The sequence below is a fragment of the Mirounga leonina genome, unplaced genomic scaffold, assembly GCF_011800145.1.
Source record: "Mirounga leonina isolate KUSES-001 unplaced genomic scaffold, KU_Mleo_1.0 Mir_125, whole genome shotgun sequence".
Taxonomy (NCBI): Eukaryota; Metazoa; Chordata; class Mammalia; order Carnivora; family Phocidae; genus Mirounga; species Mirounga leonina.
In genome coordinates, this window is record NW_023270305.1 from 62,033,492 (window position 1) to 62,050,470 (window position 16,979).

The 16,979-nt window shown below is 38.3% G+C and overlaps 1 protein-coding gene and 1 pseudogene across 14 annotated transcripts in view; one reads left to right on the forward strand and one right to left on the reverse strand.

Moving 5' to 3' along the window:
* The window catches only part of NRXN1 (neurexin 1), a 1,139,755-nt gene that overhangs the window by 756,717 nt on the left and 366,059 nt on the right, over positions 1-16,979 (forward strand). The gene's annotated exons all lie outside the window — the stretch shown is intronic.
* LOC118007491 lies at positions 10,906-11,660 on the reverse strand (annotated as a pseudogene).

Consider the following 16,979-nt stretch of genomic DNA (forward strand, 5'->3'; position numbering starts at 1 on the left):
CAAAAGGCTCAGTGTGCACACCTGAGCACAGCTTTGGGCTGGCTTTTAAAGAGATAGTTGCTTTCTTAGCAGTCACAGGTGCTACTGTTATGAATTAACCAGTGTGAATATTCCTTTAATAAGCTAGACATCATCTATTTTATTAGTAAAAGTCCAATACCATAATGACTTAAGGAGCAGACAATGAATTCAGTGATGTTTGGCTCTTATTTTATACCAAGTAATTTTTGTAGGATGTCCCACTTTCAGTACTTTAAAGTCCCAATAGATTAGTTATTCAGGGATTAATTTAATTATCTTGTAAAACAGAAGACTGGAGGCTTCTTCTTGTTTTAATATCAGTTTGATTTTTAAAGTACCAGTGATTCTTGAATAATCACCAAGTGTTAGGTGGCCAGTGCTTTTCTCTTGTCTCATTTTAAAGAACACAACCATGAGGCTACAGGTAGGGGCCAATTCATCCAAGAACAATCAAGGTAGGGTCAGTCTGACCCTGGAAGAAGGAAAGGGTTATTTCTAAAAGCCCATTCTTGCAAAAAGGGACAGGAAATTGGGTGGATAGTTTCTCTTTACAGCTCCTAAGGGCAGGAACATTGGGGATTCCAATCTGGAGGAGACTCTTTGTCATGTGTTTCCTGCAACAAAGCAGTTTGGATTTTGCAAAGCATGCACTTTGGTAATAATATTGAGAAACAAGCCACAAATAGACTTTTTCATAAATTTGTGGCCCATGCTTATTAGCATATCCACTTGTCATTTGATATGAACTAATCTGGTAGCAAAGGAGATTTTTGGGCATTGGTTATTAAATATTAATTTTTAACAATTTAAGATTTAAAACATTGTGAATCTATTGACCTGAGATTGTGACTTGAATCCTGAATTTAACAAATAATTTTTTTCTTATCTCTGGTATGTGTTTATTATAGTGTTTACTTTTAAATCTAGCTATTGGATCATCACTGGAATTGCATGAACACATTAAAAATAAGCTTACAAAATTCAATTGCTCTGTGATTTTTAGGGCCCTGGTTATTTAATAAACATGTTTACATTGGGTTTTTAAAGATTTGTTAATCAAATCCTGCTTAAAGTGTACAGAAAAAATATTATTTAAATAGAAGTTGGTAGCTCTGTTAACTTATTTCATTTTTTAGAAGGACTCAATCCCTCTTGGTCTCCAAAATCATATTTTAAGCAGTCTTGTTTTGTCTAGTGAGGATATGGATACAGTTTAATTTTACTGAGTTAAACTCTAAATACAGTTGGGTCAACAAGTACTTACATATTAATGGAGGATGAATATGTATTTAGTGTTCATTGAACGCTGGTAAGTACTTCACATTTCATAAAGGTATTTTAGAACCCATTCTTTAGAATGTAACACCTTGATAATAAAGGGAGGGGAAATTTGGAGAGATACCAAAAAAAATAGACTTTAATTAATAAGATCTGCTTCTGTAGCTCTGTAAAGTTGCTTTCCTGTGGAGTTCAAGTACAAAGGAAGGGTATTTTTGTTTATATCTTACCCAACTGCAAAGAGGGAAGAAGTCTCTGAACACCAATGCTGAAAATGGCTTTAGTTGGCTCCCGGGGACTTGTGGACTCACTGAATACAGACAGAGTGTATACTACATCTATCTACAGTTCACGCTGCTACCACCTGTGCTTTCCTTGATGTTTGGAATGTTCTCAGCTTCTACTTAATCAAAGCTAGCTCATATCTCCAGAGAGCCTAGAAAATTTGCAACCCTTTCAGCCTTTTTAGCTTATTTAATAGACCACATTGTCCTTGATCCCTATTGTATTCTATCAAAAATTCACTTAATGTATGGAGTTCTGGGTACATTTTGGGCTTGTCTCTTTAGGGTTTGGTTGACAATTTATTTCAGTGTGCCAGGTCAGAAAAAGCATTCTGTCCAGAGTAGATAACAGGAGAACGCATTTTTCAGTTTCCATAATCATGATAAAGGTAACCAACCTTCTCAATATGTCGTATCATTTCTGCTGCATCTTAATAGATCTATGGCTGCAATCTTGTGTGTCAGGACTTTCAGCTAATTGGGATAAGTTATGTATGTTTACATGACTGTTACGATGTATAAAATGGTATTTTCTCTGTAGCAATGTAGACAAACACTTCTTATATTAATTCTTTAATTCGTTTGCAACGCAAGACTGCTGAGGAGGACAGAAGGGAGGTCAGAAGCTTCCAATTAATATTTATGCTGGATATGCTTAATTAATATATTTCATAGGACAATAAGGGTTGAAATGTAAATAGAATTATTTTTTACCTGAAATATATAGAAAAGAATCTAGAGGTGAGTAGATCTCTGGTTTTTGAGATCAACAATAATAGTCAAGGTAAGGTGTCTTCCAGTAAATTTTGGTTTAGTCACAAAAATGCCAACTTTTATGGCATAGGCCACTTACTGAAAGCTTTCATTACTTATACTAAAATGTCCTGAGAGGTTTACAAATAATTATACGAAAGTGTTTAGGGCTGGAGAACTTGTGGAAGTCCATAGATATGATAGACAATCATGATTAATGCATGATAATGACTTAAGTTGGATATAAAGAAGAGAAAGCTGAAGAAGAGAAATGTGCCCACTCAGAAATGTAATTAATAAAACTTTCATGAATTTCAATTCCTTTGTCAATTCAATACCAGCCAAACTCTCTTGGTATTGAGAAAACTAATGGGCATAGTTTTGCCAGAAATTCATCATTCTAAGTAACAGTCTTCCTTCCAAAAATTTTACACTTTAATGTATGTATGCAATTCATGGATGGCTTTGTGAAAATTGAAGTGTGGAGTGAACATAAAGACTGCTGATGAATGTTGCAGATGGCTCTGAGCAAACGGCATGCTCTGGGGTGATATTGCTTAGAGGGAAAAATGTGGAGATTGATTATTACTCTTGCCCTTACTCCAGTGAGATCCGAAGAAGAACAGTTTATGGTAAGGTACTTCCAGATTTTTTGACCTACAGGTGTTCCAGACAAGCTGAGTCCAGAAGCTTTCCTTTGGATTCTAGATCAGTAAAGCTTCTAACCATTAAGGAATGAATATGTATTGTATGTATGGATGGATGGATGGATAGATCTGATCTGGCAGACGTAGCAAATAAGCAAATACAGATTTATTTCTCAAATTGGCAACAAATATTCTGAACTGTTACTTCTTCCTGCTCCCTTTAAAATGCAATTAAAAATGCAAAGTAGGGATACTTCTAAACATCTTAAGGACTGTAAACCTCAATAAAAGTGTGTTCTTCAAGCTGGCATAAAGGGAGACATATTCAGCCATTTGCTGGTGCTCATGTGTAGAAACAAAGTATTCCTTTAATTTGGGAGAATGTTTATTAAAACATACCACATTTATATAAAGCTTAAAGTTGATATTAGTCCAACTTCTGGGTTTACAAATCAAAACTGTAGTGCATTTTCCAAATTGGAAAATGAAGGATAGAATTCACCTTAATAGAATGGGTCTTAGTAATTGTCAACCAAGACATTCTTGACTTCTGGCATGGTAGATTTTATTATCTATAACTGTCAATAAAGATGAGTGACAAGGGTGCCTGAGTGGCTCAGATAGTTAAGCGGCTGCCTTCGGCTCAGGTTATGGATCCCAGGGTCCTGGGATCGAGTCCCGCATCGGGCTTCCTGCTAGGCGGGGAGCCTGCTTCTTCCTCTGCCTCTGCCTCTCTCTCTCTCTGACTCTCATGAATAAATAAATAAAACATTTTAGAAAAGAAAGATGAGTGACAAAATTGTGCCTTGAATCTACAAATAATCATTTGTTCCCCTTATGTATTAATTGGTTAAATTGTTCTTTGTTTCAAGAATACAGAAAGCCCTATGGCTCTTAGTTCATTTCTGAAACTTTAATTAAAGTTATCAAAAGCAAAGTGGCTATTCATTATTGAAACCTTGAAAACCTGAATCTCTGCAAAAAGAATCTTTATGGATTCATTCCTTGATACATGGGAATAGAAGGGAAAAAAAAAATCTCAAAGAGATGGGCTCTGTTCTCTGTCACATAAATTCCAGATAGCATTTTGGAGGGAAAAGAAAAAAAATCTCATTATAGTTGTTAGTATTCCCTTTTCTCTGTTCCACTGAAAACAGATTTCTGAGACTTGTCATACTCAAAAGTCCTATTGTATTAATGGAAAAAAAAACCACAAAAGAGATCTTTGGTAAGATCTTGTACTTGAAGGAGTTTGGATTTTGAATTCCTTAGCGGATGGATGTCTCCTTCATGTTTATAAGTCTTCCACTATCACCAATCACTTTGTCCCTGGCATTTGATAGGCATGGTGCTAACAGAATTCAAAACAAACAGGTGGTGTACATACCTCCCCTTGATTCTTTAAGCTATGCATCTGTGTCCTTTTTCAATTCTCTAGTTCTCCTGTACTTCTGGATCAGGTCTTTACTTAGCAATAGCTGATATGCCAGGGTAATTCCACAGTTGCTACAGACTGGCTATGTAAAAGGCTGCAATTTCTCTTTAGCTTACTGCTGCATATAGAATAATCATTTTCCTCCTGTAGAGGAAGAAAATCAGCAAATGCCTTAACCAAGCCACCCATGTTGAGATTTCTAAATACAGTTAAACAGTGTTAAGCAAATGGATTACCTCTTAATTAATTAAACAAATATTTAATATTTGGTAAATGTATAGCATTATGCTAAACCATGGGACCAAGCATATGCACTCTAAAACCAAACTGCCTGGATTTAGACCCTGGATCTACCACTTACTTGACCTTTCTGTGCTTGAACTCTACATCTGTAACTACCTTTAATAATAGGTTGCCTTTTTCAGATTATTGTATTATTTAATGAGTTAGTATATTAAAAGCACCCAGAAAACTGTCTGTCACATGATAAGTGCTACAGTGTGCTTACTATTATTGTATAGGTTCTGTTGCAGGTGAAAGATTAAACAGAATAAAAGTTTATTTGCCTCTCATTTAAGAGTTTGAGGGGCGCCTGGGTGGCTCAGTCGTTAAACGTCTGCTGTCGGCTCAGGTCATGATCACAGGGTCCTGGGATCGAGCCCCGCATCGGGCTCCCTGTTCCGTGGGAAGCCAGCTTCTCCCTCTCCCACTCCCCCTGCTTGTGTTCCCTCTCTCGCTGTGTCTCTCTCTGTCAAATAAATAAATAAAATCTTTAAAAAAAAAAAAAGAAAGAAAGAAAACACTACCCTCTTGTCTCAATTAAAAAAAAAAGTTTGAGTCATAAAATCTCAACTCTGAGCAATAGAATCTGAATGAGGTGGCTTTTCTCTGCAGAAAGTTCAGAATTTTGTCTTTCGATTCTAATAACCCTAACAGGTTATTTTCATCTGCTTGGTCCAAGGCAGATATTCTCATTGGAAGGGAAGGAGAAGCCCTTTTAAGGGCATGACTTGGAAGTGCCATCAGTTTTGCTCATTTCTTATTTGTCAGAACTTGGCCGCATAGCCACTTAGCTTCAGGACTGACTGGAAAATTCTATATATTGCATGGCCATGTGCCCAGCTCAAAGTTTTGTTACTTGTGCAATGGAAACAAAGGTGAAAGTTTATTAGGGCAATTCTCAGTCTCTGCTCACTCCATGTGAGTTTATCTGTGGCTTTCCTACCCAGCGCAGGTGGATTGTGGCACTGATTTTCTGTATTACACTCAAATACATGGGAGAAATGGACCTTTGCATTTTTTCAGACATATGAACATAAATACAACTCAAATCATTACTTATAACTAAGTTACTTCTGACATCACTAGGATCAGAACGGTCTTAACCCATTTATTTAACCCAACTTTCAGTCTTAAATGACGTTTTTAAACTTCAAAACCCACAGTTCCTTTGTTAATATTAACTTTCCTGATTTCTCTTTAGCTTACAAATATCCATTAAAGCTATTCACTCTTTCAGAGAATAACTACTCTGATTTCCTTCCTTCCTTCCTTCCTTCCTTCCTTCCTTCCTTCCTTCCTTCCTTCCTTCCTTCCTTTCCTTCCCTTTTCTCTCTCTCTTCCTTCCTCCGTCCCTCCCTCCCTTCCTCCCTCCCTCTCTCTCTCTCTTTCTTTTCTTTTTTTTTCTTTTTTTTTTTTTTTAAGATTTTATTTATTTGACACAGAGAGAGAGCGAGAGCAGGAACACAAGCAGGGGGAGTGGGAGAGGGAGAAGCAGGCCTCCTGCCGAGCAGGGAGCCCGATGTGGGACTCGATCCCGGGACCCCGGGATCATGACCTGAGCCGAAGGCAGACGCTTAACAACTGAGCCACCCAGGCGCCCTCTTTCTTTCTTTCTTTTCTTTTCTTTTCTTTTCTTTTCTTTCTTCCTTTCTGGCTCTATCCCAACTCCTTTCTAAAAATGCTGTTTCTTGCCTTCTTCCTCGCTATCTCATTTCATATTCTAGGTTAGGTAATACATAAACTTCCCAAATGGCCATTGGGAAGGCTCTATTCTAGGAATCATTATGGTGATGAGAGTTTGATCCCTGGTCTTCTTTAATTACCTTCATATTTCTTTGAAATCCATTACTTGACTTTCTCTCTTCCCTAAGCACTAATTTCAGAAGCCTTAGATTTGTTCATAAAGGCTTAATGGATTATAGATTGTTTATTAGCCTAAGGAAATAGGTTTTATTCAAAATATAGCCATTTCAAAAGGTCTGCAGCAAAGTAGATCAGCAAGTTAGTTAGACTGTTTTTTATTGCTTTATATGGCTGTACAGGTTAACCACATTTCTCTTGCATCTTTTTGAAAATAAGGAACAAGTTGAAAGAGTAAGAAACTCATTTTTTTTCAAAATGAGAGCTAGTTATTCATACTATGTACTGACTATGATTTACTTATTGAAATTATAATAGAATAATGAGCTACTAAGTGGAAGAAACACATGCAGACTTACTAAGCTATTATCCAAGAGGAAAAAATATACCAATTCCTCAGGAAAAATGAAGATTTTTTAAATAATAAATTTAGAAGTCAGTGTTTTTGTTTGTTTGGTTGTTTTTAACATTGGGCAATGACCAGGATATTAAACCATCTTTAGTATTATTTCATTCAGTAAATGAGAACCGTACAAATCTGTTGGTGAGGACTGGATTCAGGTAGGGAATAAACGTACTCTTAATGCATCATCAATAGAGCCAATATATAGCAGACAACAGATTTCTAGCTGATGTAGAAATTCAACCCTCCTGTATATTACAGCCTTCCTACTTTGGAAACATACTGGAAAGAAAAAGAGAATACAATTGTATAAAGCCAGAAGTGTGAAATCTTCCGTGTGTGTGTGTGTGTGTGTGTGTGTATCCATAAATAAGCCATTTCCTGAAAGGGTCTACATGATTATGTAGCCCCATTACCCAAAGTGCTAGCTCAGAGTCAGATCGATTTTGAACATAATGAAAGGATGGCGTTTTCTCCTGCAGTATGCCAATATCTTTTGAAAATTTCATATCTACAAAAGACAGGATCATTACAGATGAAAAGTGGACAGGCTACCCATAGAGAGCATGTATTATCTGAAATAAATGTTCATTTCAAAAGGAAAGTTTGAGTGACTTGGTTTAGTAGCAGAGACACCCCTTAATCATAAAAATCAGTTTTAAGAATCTTGCAGGAGGCAGGAAATATATCCACACACAACTATGCTACATTCATTTCCCAAATATTATGTGTAGAATAAGGGATTGTAAATAGATTATGTAACAAATTATTGAAGCGGTATACTCAGCAGAAATTTTAGAAGCTAGGTCTGAGAAACTATTCAATAGAAAGGTACTTGTTTATTGAGAGGAGAATTTCTCTCTTGGGGAGAAAAGCGGCAGGTGAAATATTTTTCTCAGGTTCTGTGGATATTTTAAGTTGGTGATTTAGCAAGTTGGTCTATAAAGAACTCCATAAATGTGGAGAGGTACTGCAAAAGGCTAACAGGAATCTTGATTATTAGCCTGGGTTTCCATATAATTTTTAGGTTTTCTCACTGAAGATGTCCCTGGGATTTCCCAACAAATGTTCAAGAAAAATGTAACGTATCAACTGAGGCACGTTTTCCTGTAGGAGTGTTGCTTAGAATAAGAAAGTCAAGAAGAGAGTACAAATAAGTGTCTAAATATTTAATTATTTCTATTCCATTCGTGTTATTTTTTTTATTATTATTATTTCCTCATTGAAAAACCTGTGCCTTGAAAGAAACAACATTATTTTTCTGTGGTAAAGACATTGGGACCTTGAAGAAAGGCATCAGAGAGACTTGTCATAATCTTTGTTTTAGTTCTTTGCCATGTCAGCACTATGGCGACTTCATCACTGAGTCAGTTGTCATTTCAAGATCACCTTTTTCTATTAATTCTAACATTGGTATAAAATTAAGTTCATTGGGAAAGGCTAAAGAATTGAGATGTGCTAATTAAGAAAGGGGGAGAGCAAGGAGAAAACTACCTCTGAGCCACATTGGAGTATTTACTTCTCTGAGCAAGTCAAGTGCCTGGTTTTTGTTTCCTCGAATCCTTTGCCCACATTGCCCATTTTGCCGTTAGATATGATCAAACTCCCCATCATCCTTCAAGACCCATTTGAAATTGTTATCTTTTGGGGAGGTCTTCCTCAACACTGCAGGGAAAAATTACCCTTCTCTTCTGTACCTAGGTCAGTAGTTGATATCACAATTATAATCATTTCACTTTGCAGTTTTAATTACTCTATTATAGTATATCTAGCTATCCCAGGAACTAGTCAGATCTCAATCAAATTACCACAGGTTTCTATTAGTTCTTGACACGTGAGGCTCCTCTTGTGAGGTATCATGGTAGAATGGAAAGAGAATGTAAATTTTGAAGTAAGACAAACCTACATTTGAACTTGGAGTCACATTTATTTTGTGCAAATTATGTATAATTTTGTTGAGCTTTAGTTCTCTTGCCTGTCAAATAGAGACAATGGAATATATTTTACTAGGTAGCTCTGTGAATTAAGAAAAGAAATTATATGGAATCCAATAAACGTTGATTCTTAGGTGTACTCATCACCAAACGGCTCCTCAGGTCTTTTCCATGGTCCTTCATCATCAAAGACCTCAAGCACAACTCCTGTGGTAGTTGCATGAAGTCAGTCATTTCTGAAGCACTTTCTTCCCTCACGTACTCTCCCATGCTTTCCTTGTGTAACAGAGTTAGATGGATGAGTGACAAAGGCTTGGAATCCTTTATGAGTATGGTAGTTCTATAATTAAATGTAATCAATCTATAATTTATCTAAAATGATTGTATATCAACTAGGCATGAAACCTAAGCATCCCATTCATCTTCATATAGTCACGGTGAGTATTGCTAACATGGTCTGCCTAGAAATGTTGCCCACTGAGGAAAATCACCTAGCCGTAGCATCTGGAGTCATAGCTTTTATAAAGCAGTGATTCTGTGTTTTGCATATGCTGGCCATTAAGACTGATTTAAAGGTGTTGCTCTATTCAAATAAGTTTAGGGTAAATTCCAGGGAAATTGCTCTGATATAAACTAGTGAAACTTTTTACAAGTAAGTGGGGGTTTGTCTTCTGTCCCAATTGTCTTTTAGTGCAATAAAATTTTAAGATTTGCTCAGCTATTTGTGAAGCGGTCTGCATTGTGGTTTTGTGAGAAATTCCCTTATGGCTACTGACTTGCTCACTCCTTACAGAGTAATCTTCATCCTCATTGAAATTTCCAGTTATTTCTGTCAGATTGCCTTTTGAAGTCAGTCAGTCTGCAAATCTCCCAAAAGACTGTCTGGAATTTGGTAAATTAAGCAATGACAGAATAAAACAAAACTCAGAACCTACATTTGTGAAAGGCATTTTGTAGGACAAGATTGAATTCAACAGTATTGGAGTACAAGTTCAAATTTATTGTTTATATTCTTTCTATTCAATGTAATTGCATTAGTGAACAGATTTTTTTCCCCACAATGGTAATATTGAACAACTATGTACTATTTCTCCTTACTTTGTGATTTTCCATTTGATATTAGGTACAGGAAATATAGAAAATATGACAATATTAACTAATGGCCTTCTATTGTAAATATAGTTGCCCTGAGTCTCTTTTGTAGGAGTGGGGATGGAACTTATTGGCTTCTACAAGCTCTCTTGCTCCTTATAATCAAAGCACAAATTTAGGAGGTGGTCATCTGTGTTAATGGTGTGTTTTGTAATGTTGATCCAAAGTTTAGCAGGAATTATGAGATTCAGACCTAATATTAATTGACACCACATACTATTGTACCCAGTGAAGGGTAGGGAGACAGACAATCAGGGCATGAGAAACAGAAACACAGAATGTGGATACCCTTTCTAGCCATACAAAATACTTCTAATAGTTAATATATTTTGTCAAATCTAAATTCTTACAAGTCCATAGCCAGGACTGGACCAAGCAGTAATTCCAAAGAAACCATTCCTCTTCCCTCTTTTTTTGGAGTTTTGCTTTCCTCTCCTTCATCAATTCCTAGGGATAAAGTTTTACTTGGGAAGACATGAGGTTTAAATCTTCCCAGAAGAACTTGTGTATTGAAGGGACTCTCTGAAAATGGAATGGATTTATTACACCAGGATCTTCTTTTCACTGATCAGTACTGATGCTCTTTTGGTAAGAAGATCTTGATGTATGTTACTTATCAAGCCAGAGATCAGCCTGCCCCAACAAGGCAGGAAATGCCTTATTCTTTTGACTTAGCTCAAGCACTGTTCTTTCCTGCCATCCCCTCACCAACCCCCCCAACCCCCACAGGATTAGATATCCCATACCCCCTGGATGCTTGCTTTCTTTCTTTTCTTTTCTTTTTTTTTTAAGGGCAACAAATAAAGCCACACTGGAGACAGCATCTTCTCTTGCACATCAGGCCACCCCACCCCGCAGTCCTGCCAACCGTGAGGTGGTCCCACTCACATTTCCCTGGGGAGCCACCCTGAGACTGGGCAGACACCAGGGATAGGAAGGAAAAAAAAATCAGGAGAAGTAATACTTTGCTTGACATACTTTGTTTGACATCAGGTATGGGTAGAAGGGGTTCCTGGCAAGGTTGATGTCCCGGGTTCTGCTCAGCCACGTGAAGAGACCCACACTGGCGCTGGTGGTGCAGGGGAACCAGCCAGATGAGATCAGCCAGAACACGCTGATTTCAAGGTTTGTATTCCTTTCACCCTTGGCCCTTTCTCGATGGACTTCCCGATATCCTTCCCCTGGAACTTGAGGCTCATAGCTCTCTCAATTTTGCCCTGAACCTGGTTATTAGGAATGACTGGTCCATTCTTGTTGTCCCCAGGGACCCGCTGCTTTTCATTGATTTTCAGCAGCAAGTCCTTCTGAGTCAGCCCCTCGTTCTGCTGGCCCTGCTGAAACACCTTGCCCACCTCCAGGGTATCTGGTCGTGGTGCAGCTTCTCAGTCACCTCCTCCAGCTTGGCCATGTTCTTGGTGATCGAATGCTGTTTGTTCTGGCCAGTGGCCCATTTCTTGAAAGTCTCCACATCTCTCTCAGCTGCTAAGATGGCCTGCTTCGACTTGGCCTGGGTGGCTGTGGGCCCTTCTTGCAAAACACCCTCACCATGTCCCAGTCGCTCTTGGCCTCGGCGGATGGGCAGGTCCTGCGTGGTTCATCTGGTGGCTCCATGGCAGTTGCTCGAGACCTTCCTGGACTCGTTCTTGTTTGATCTATTCAGGCATCTTTCTCCTTCACAGTGAGCTTCATTGGATGAGGAGAATATCTTATCCAACTTGTCCTCAGTTCTCGGCATATGGTGAATTCTTATTTAGTGAACACATGAATGAATAAATTAATATTTGCTATCTAAGTTTATTTTTTATAACAGAATACAAAGCATTATAAGAGAAATCTATAAAATGTTTGTTGTTACTCTTTCCAGATACTGTAAATATACTTGCTGTTGTTATTGTTGTTTAAACATAGTGGAAATTAGACATAATGTACATTTGCTGTACAGATAATTGACTGCTAACTTGGACTGTCTTGTCACTCTCTGAAGTATTGTAGATTAATTATTTTGCTCTCACTGTACTTCATAAAATGACACATTTGCTGGATGGCCATAGAATCACGAAACCCATTTGAAAAAATCTTATCAGAGGGTCTCAATGAATGTTATTCTTTCAGGAAGTTACCTAGGATTATACACACTTAATACAAAGATGCTGATGCTACTCAGTGAGGTTTTAGAATTCTCTGCTTCTGATGTCAGAGCCGAGTTATTAAATGCTTAGTAAATCAGTTCCATTTTTGTGGACACAGATTTTTTTTCCTTATAAGGATGAGACCCACTTAGGTTACTGTGAGAAATGGGAATGCAAAAAATATATGTAGGTAACCTCCCCAGTAGCCACTCAGCCAGGCATTATAAAGAACTAGAACATGGTCATGATGCCTGAAGTATCATAGCAAATTAAATGAACTGGTCATTTTACCATCTCCTTCTACCTCAGAGAGGGCACTTTTCGGGCGGCTCATCTCCCTGTTCCTCTGATTTCTGAGGGTGTACTTCTCCTTCTAATGACCTCACTTGTTTCTACTGACTTCTCATTTCCTCTATCGCCTTTCCTCTATTTCTCCTTTCCTTATACCACTGTATTGTGTTTCCTTCAGAGATGTTCTCTTTGGATTCAATATATAGAATTCCAGCAGATGGAGTTCCTCTGCCGTATTGCTTCATAGATCCTTGCCTCCCTTGTTTCTTCCCTATGGAGGGTTACCTTGGCCTAAGGTGTGGTGTATTTGTGACATCTCTCCTAGACAGGACAAGCATGTTAGCACGAGGAATCCCTATGTCCACTTCCTGCAAAGAAGTTTATGAATATGGAAGGCACTTTGTACACTTAAGAGACAGACAATGGCTATGTGTGTTGTCTTCAGCTGGTTTTTATTCCTGTAAGCGGCAATAGCCTTGCTTTATATTGAGCCAGCTCAATTCACTCCACAAATATTTATTGAGGTGTCCCCTTCTATTCCAGGCAATGTGCTTCTCTCTTTTATTCACTGACTATAGTTCTAAATGACTGAAAAAGTATGAATCAAATCCAAGTTTAACGAACCAAAATTTGGCATCATTGAGACTATGTAAGAGGCAATCAAAGGAGAGGTTCTGCAGGCAGTGTCGGAGACATTCTCTAAATACGTTTGGGCACCGGTAGCTTCTTCGCGACAAATTTCAAAGTGTCTGTTTTGAAGAGAACAATGTTCATTTCGATCTGTAGGTTCTGGTATGTTTCATGGGGAAAAAATCTGTCATATTACTTTTTTTTTTTGAGGATCTTATTTATTTGAGAGGGAGTGCTTGCACACATGAGCAGGGGGAAAGGCAGGGGGAGAAGCAGGTTCCCTGCTGAGCAGGGAGCCCGATGCTGGACTCCGATCCCAGGACCCCGGGATCATGACCCGAGCTGAAGGCAGATACTTAATGACTGAGCCACCCAGGCGCCCCTGTCATATTACTTTTTAGCTATGCATTACCTACGTCAGTCTTGAACTTTCTAAAGGCATAATTTTTGTGGTCTTGATCCTTGGGAAGCCCACCCAGAACTCTTGAATGCTTTTCTGAAATGGGGGCATCAGGCCTGACTGTGAGGCAGTGATCAGTTCTGACCAAGGGCTGCAGAGACTGACATGGAACCTGTCTTTAAATTTTTATTAATATATTTCAGAACTTGTCAAAGGTTGAAAATGACTGATGATGCTTTAAATTAAGGATCAGCATTTTTTTTTTTCTTTAAAGGGGCTAGATAGTAAATGTTTTAGGCTTACAGGCCATAGGTCTCTGTCACAACTACTCCACTCTGCCATCGGGTGCTTGGATGCAAAAGCCACCTTAGACAATATTTAAATGAGCAGGCATGGCTGTATTCTAATATAAGTTTATTTATGGACATTGAAATGTTAGTATTACATAGCTTTCACATCTCACAAAATATTTTTCTTTCCTTTCAACGATTTAAAAGTGTGAAGATCCTTCTTCGCTCACCAGCAATGCAAAAAGAGGGGATGGTTTATCCCCTGACCTTAGTTTGCTGACCTTGACATCAATGAGGACACTAGCATTGGGGAATTTCCCACATGGAAGGTTGGTAACCTGCAGGGTGGCTGCAGAATCGAGGCAGCTTCCAGGAGCCATGCTGTGAGCGAGTTATCTGCCGCTCTGGTGTAAAGCATTTCAAAAGTCCCATTAAGGTTTAATAAGCTGGTGATGGAGCGGCAATGCTGTGCATTAGAACCTTCTGTGGGTGCCCTGAAAATGCTTACTCAAGGCTCTGCAGGCCCTGTAAATACCAAGTCTTTTGGAGGCCCCTTTGTTTAGATTTGAAACGGGGTGCTAGAATTTATTTCTCCTCTAACTTAAGTTGCTGGACACACCAAATACACTTGCTCTTTTCAAATAAAAGTCAGTTTGGATTTATTTAGAGACTTTGCCCTCGTGGAAGAAATATCAGAACAATATGTCTGAGAGAGCAAGATATTCATCTCTTGAAAATTCGGCAGGCCTCCGGCATGGTTAAATTACTCCGAGCTGGTACTGGGGACATTCCTGTGTGACTCATAGGACGATGGCCTTTTCGGGGGTTCCTGACTTCCAGGGATAAATGTCTCTCTAGAGGTAGGTTTATGGGTCACAGAGGCAACGTTGAACATCTGGCCAACTTGTTTTCTCTCCTTGGCAAAGAATGGCCTGTTTAATTATTTCTCCAGGTCTGGCCAAATGCCCTTTGATGCCTCACATAGAATGGGTGCCTAAGCAAGCAGTTGGGAGGACAATTTAAGCTAAATCCTTCCTTATTTTAAAATAGTTCCTCATATTTCATTTTGGTACTTGAAGGAGAGGAATGCTTTAATGGATACATGTGTCTGGGCAAGTAAAGCAAAACAAAACAGGATTATTTGCTGAAACTGCTTAGTTCCTGGGAGTAGGAAAGCACAGGAGCCCATGTTTCCTAACAGATTTTTTACGCCTTAATTCAGAGCCTTATTTTTTTTTTCCCCTTTCAACTTTGGCGGTTCAGCTCCAGGAGCAAAATGAAAAATCCCTTTCCCGCCTACCATAAATGTACACTGGCATGATTACACTGGAGGGTTTCTCTCTGCTATCTTTCTAGAAATAGAACTATTCTGATGTCACGTGGCTACATTACAGCCACATTCGACTGGTAATAGTACCTCAGCTGCAGGCAAATGGGCCCTGAGATAAAACGCAGCCCTGGAAAGTGTTCCTGCACCAGCCTCATTTGGAGAAAGTGCTCATTAGTCAGTCAGACTGTCAACAGCGTAAGGCTAAGCCCTCCTAAACCACTGCACGTGTTTCTTGGCCCCGCGCTTTGTCCAGAGGAGATCTGATTTTGCTAGTGTTCTTTATTTCTTTAAAAACTAAATCTATTTCTCTTTTGCTCCAAACTAGCCCTCCTGACTCCAAAGCCATAGATTATCAGGCACCCAAAGACCGCCTCCTTCCTTCTCTGCTTTATGGTGCGCATGTGAAACCCGTGTCTTTAACTCCTTCACTGAGATCCCCTTGCCCTGCTGGCTTGATGACCCAGGAAACTAGCATTATCTTATTATCTTCCTGCAGACACTTTTCTCCATTATTAATCAGAAGGAATGTTCAGATAGGAGAATTTTAATGATTACAGTCAAGCACAGGCCTGATGTTATGACGATCAGTTGTATCAAGGAACCACCCATACTTTTTAAAGAGGATATTTGGCAAATGTGACCCTTAAAAATCTTTATTTTCTTGCTCTCTTGTTAACTACCGAAAAACTCATGCGAAGCAGACCCAATTGAATAAATTGTTTGTATTTGGCAGTTTGTGAAAAATGTCTTCTTCAATTTTGGATTAAAGTACTGGGTAGATGAAATAATTAAGTGCCATCTGAACCTTTTTGGGAGGAGGAAAGAAGTGCTGCTTATTTGTCATCAATTATCTGGCATCAACGAGTTTCTCTTGTTGATTTTTCCTTTCTTGGGTCTAAACGTGAACTTTGAGAGTTTGTGCTTCTCCATGCATGTGTGCACTAGGGACAATATCTGGTACTATTTCTTCAGAACAAATCTGAAAACTGTTTCTCACTATTGTAGTTAATTATCTTCCTTTATTGTCTTCTAAAAGCGTCTCCCTATTTCATTTAAAAATTAATTTCTAATTGTTTCTCAGTATATAAGTACTAACAATAACTGGGTTGGCTCAGGAAACATTACCATTTGTGGTTTAGAATTCTGAATATTGCCTTTTTTCTTGTAAAAAATTAATGAATTTGCCAAAGGTTAGCTGATTATGGAATGCACAGATATCATATTTCCTTCCTATGCACTGAATTCAAGTGTCTTGATTCTATTTGAAATCAATAACAGTGAGATGCTGTATGTTTTATAGATAAGTAATTTATATACATGGCTATTTATAAGTTACATAAATGTGTTTGTAATGCATATATTTGCAATATGTATTTCAGTTTAATTTAAGACCTTAATTAATTAACCCTGCTCTGAAAATTCATAGCTAATATTAAATTGCATTTAGAATTACAGTGAAATGACACTTTATGTAGCAGCAAAGAAGCCAAATAATAAAGAGTTTTGGCAAATACATCAAAACAGTTCCTGGTTTCTAATAAGATGTCTCTTCTATCAGTCTTGATTTATATCACACACTAATGTAAAAGGACAGTAGTGAATAAGGGAAGATTTCTGTGGAGAATAATACTGGAGGGGGGAGAGCAACACATTACTACCACAAATTGCATATTTGTCCTAGGGGAGAACTCACCATCGTAGGGGAAATGAAGCTACTCAACTTCAGACATCTTGTTTGCATTGTGAGAAAGACATCTGACAGTTATCTCTCTTTTTCTTTCTCCCCCCCCCCCGTTATCTCTTTAATAAATAGATAATGTGCAAAACTTCAACTTATTTGATGATCAGTCCCTGGCTTTT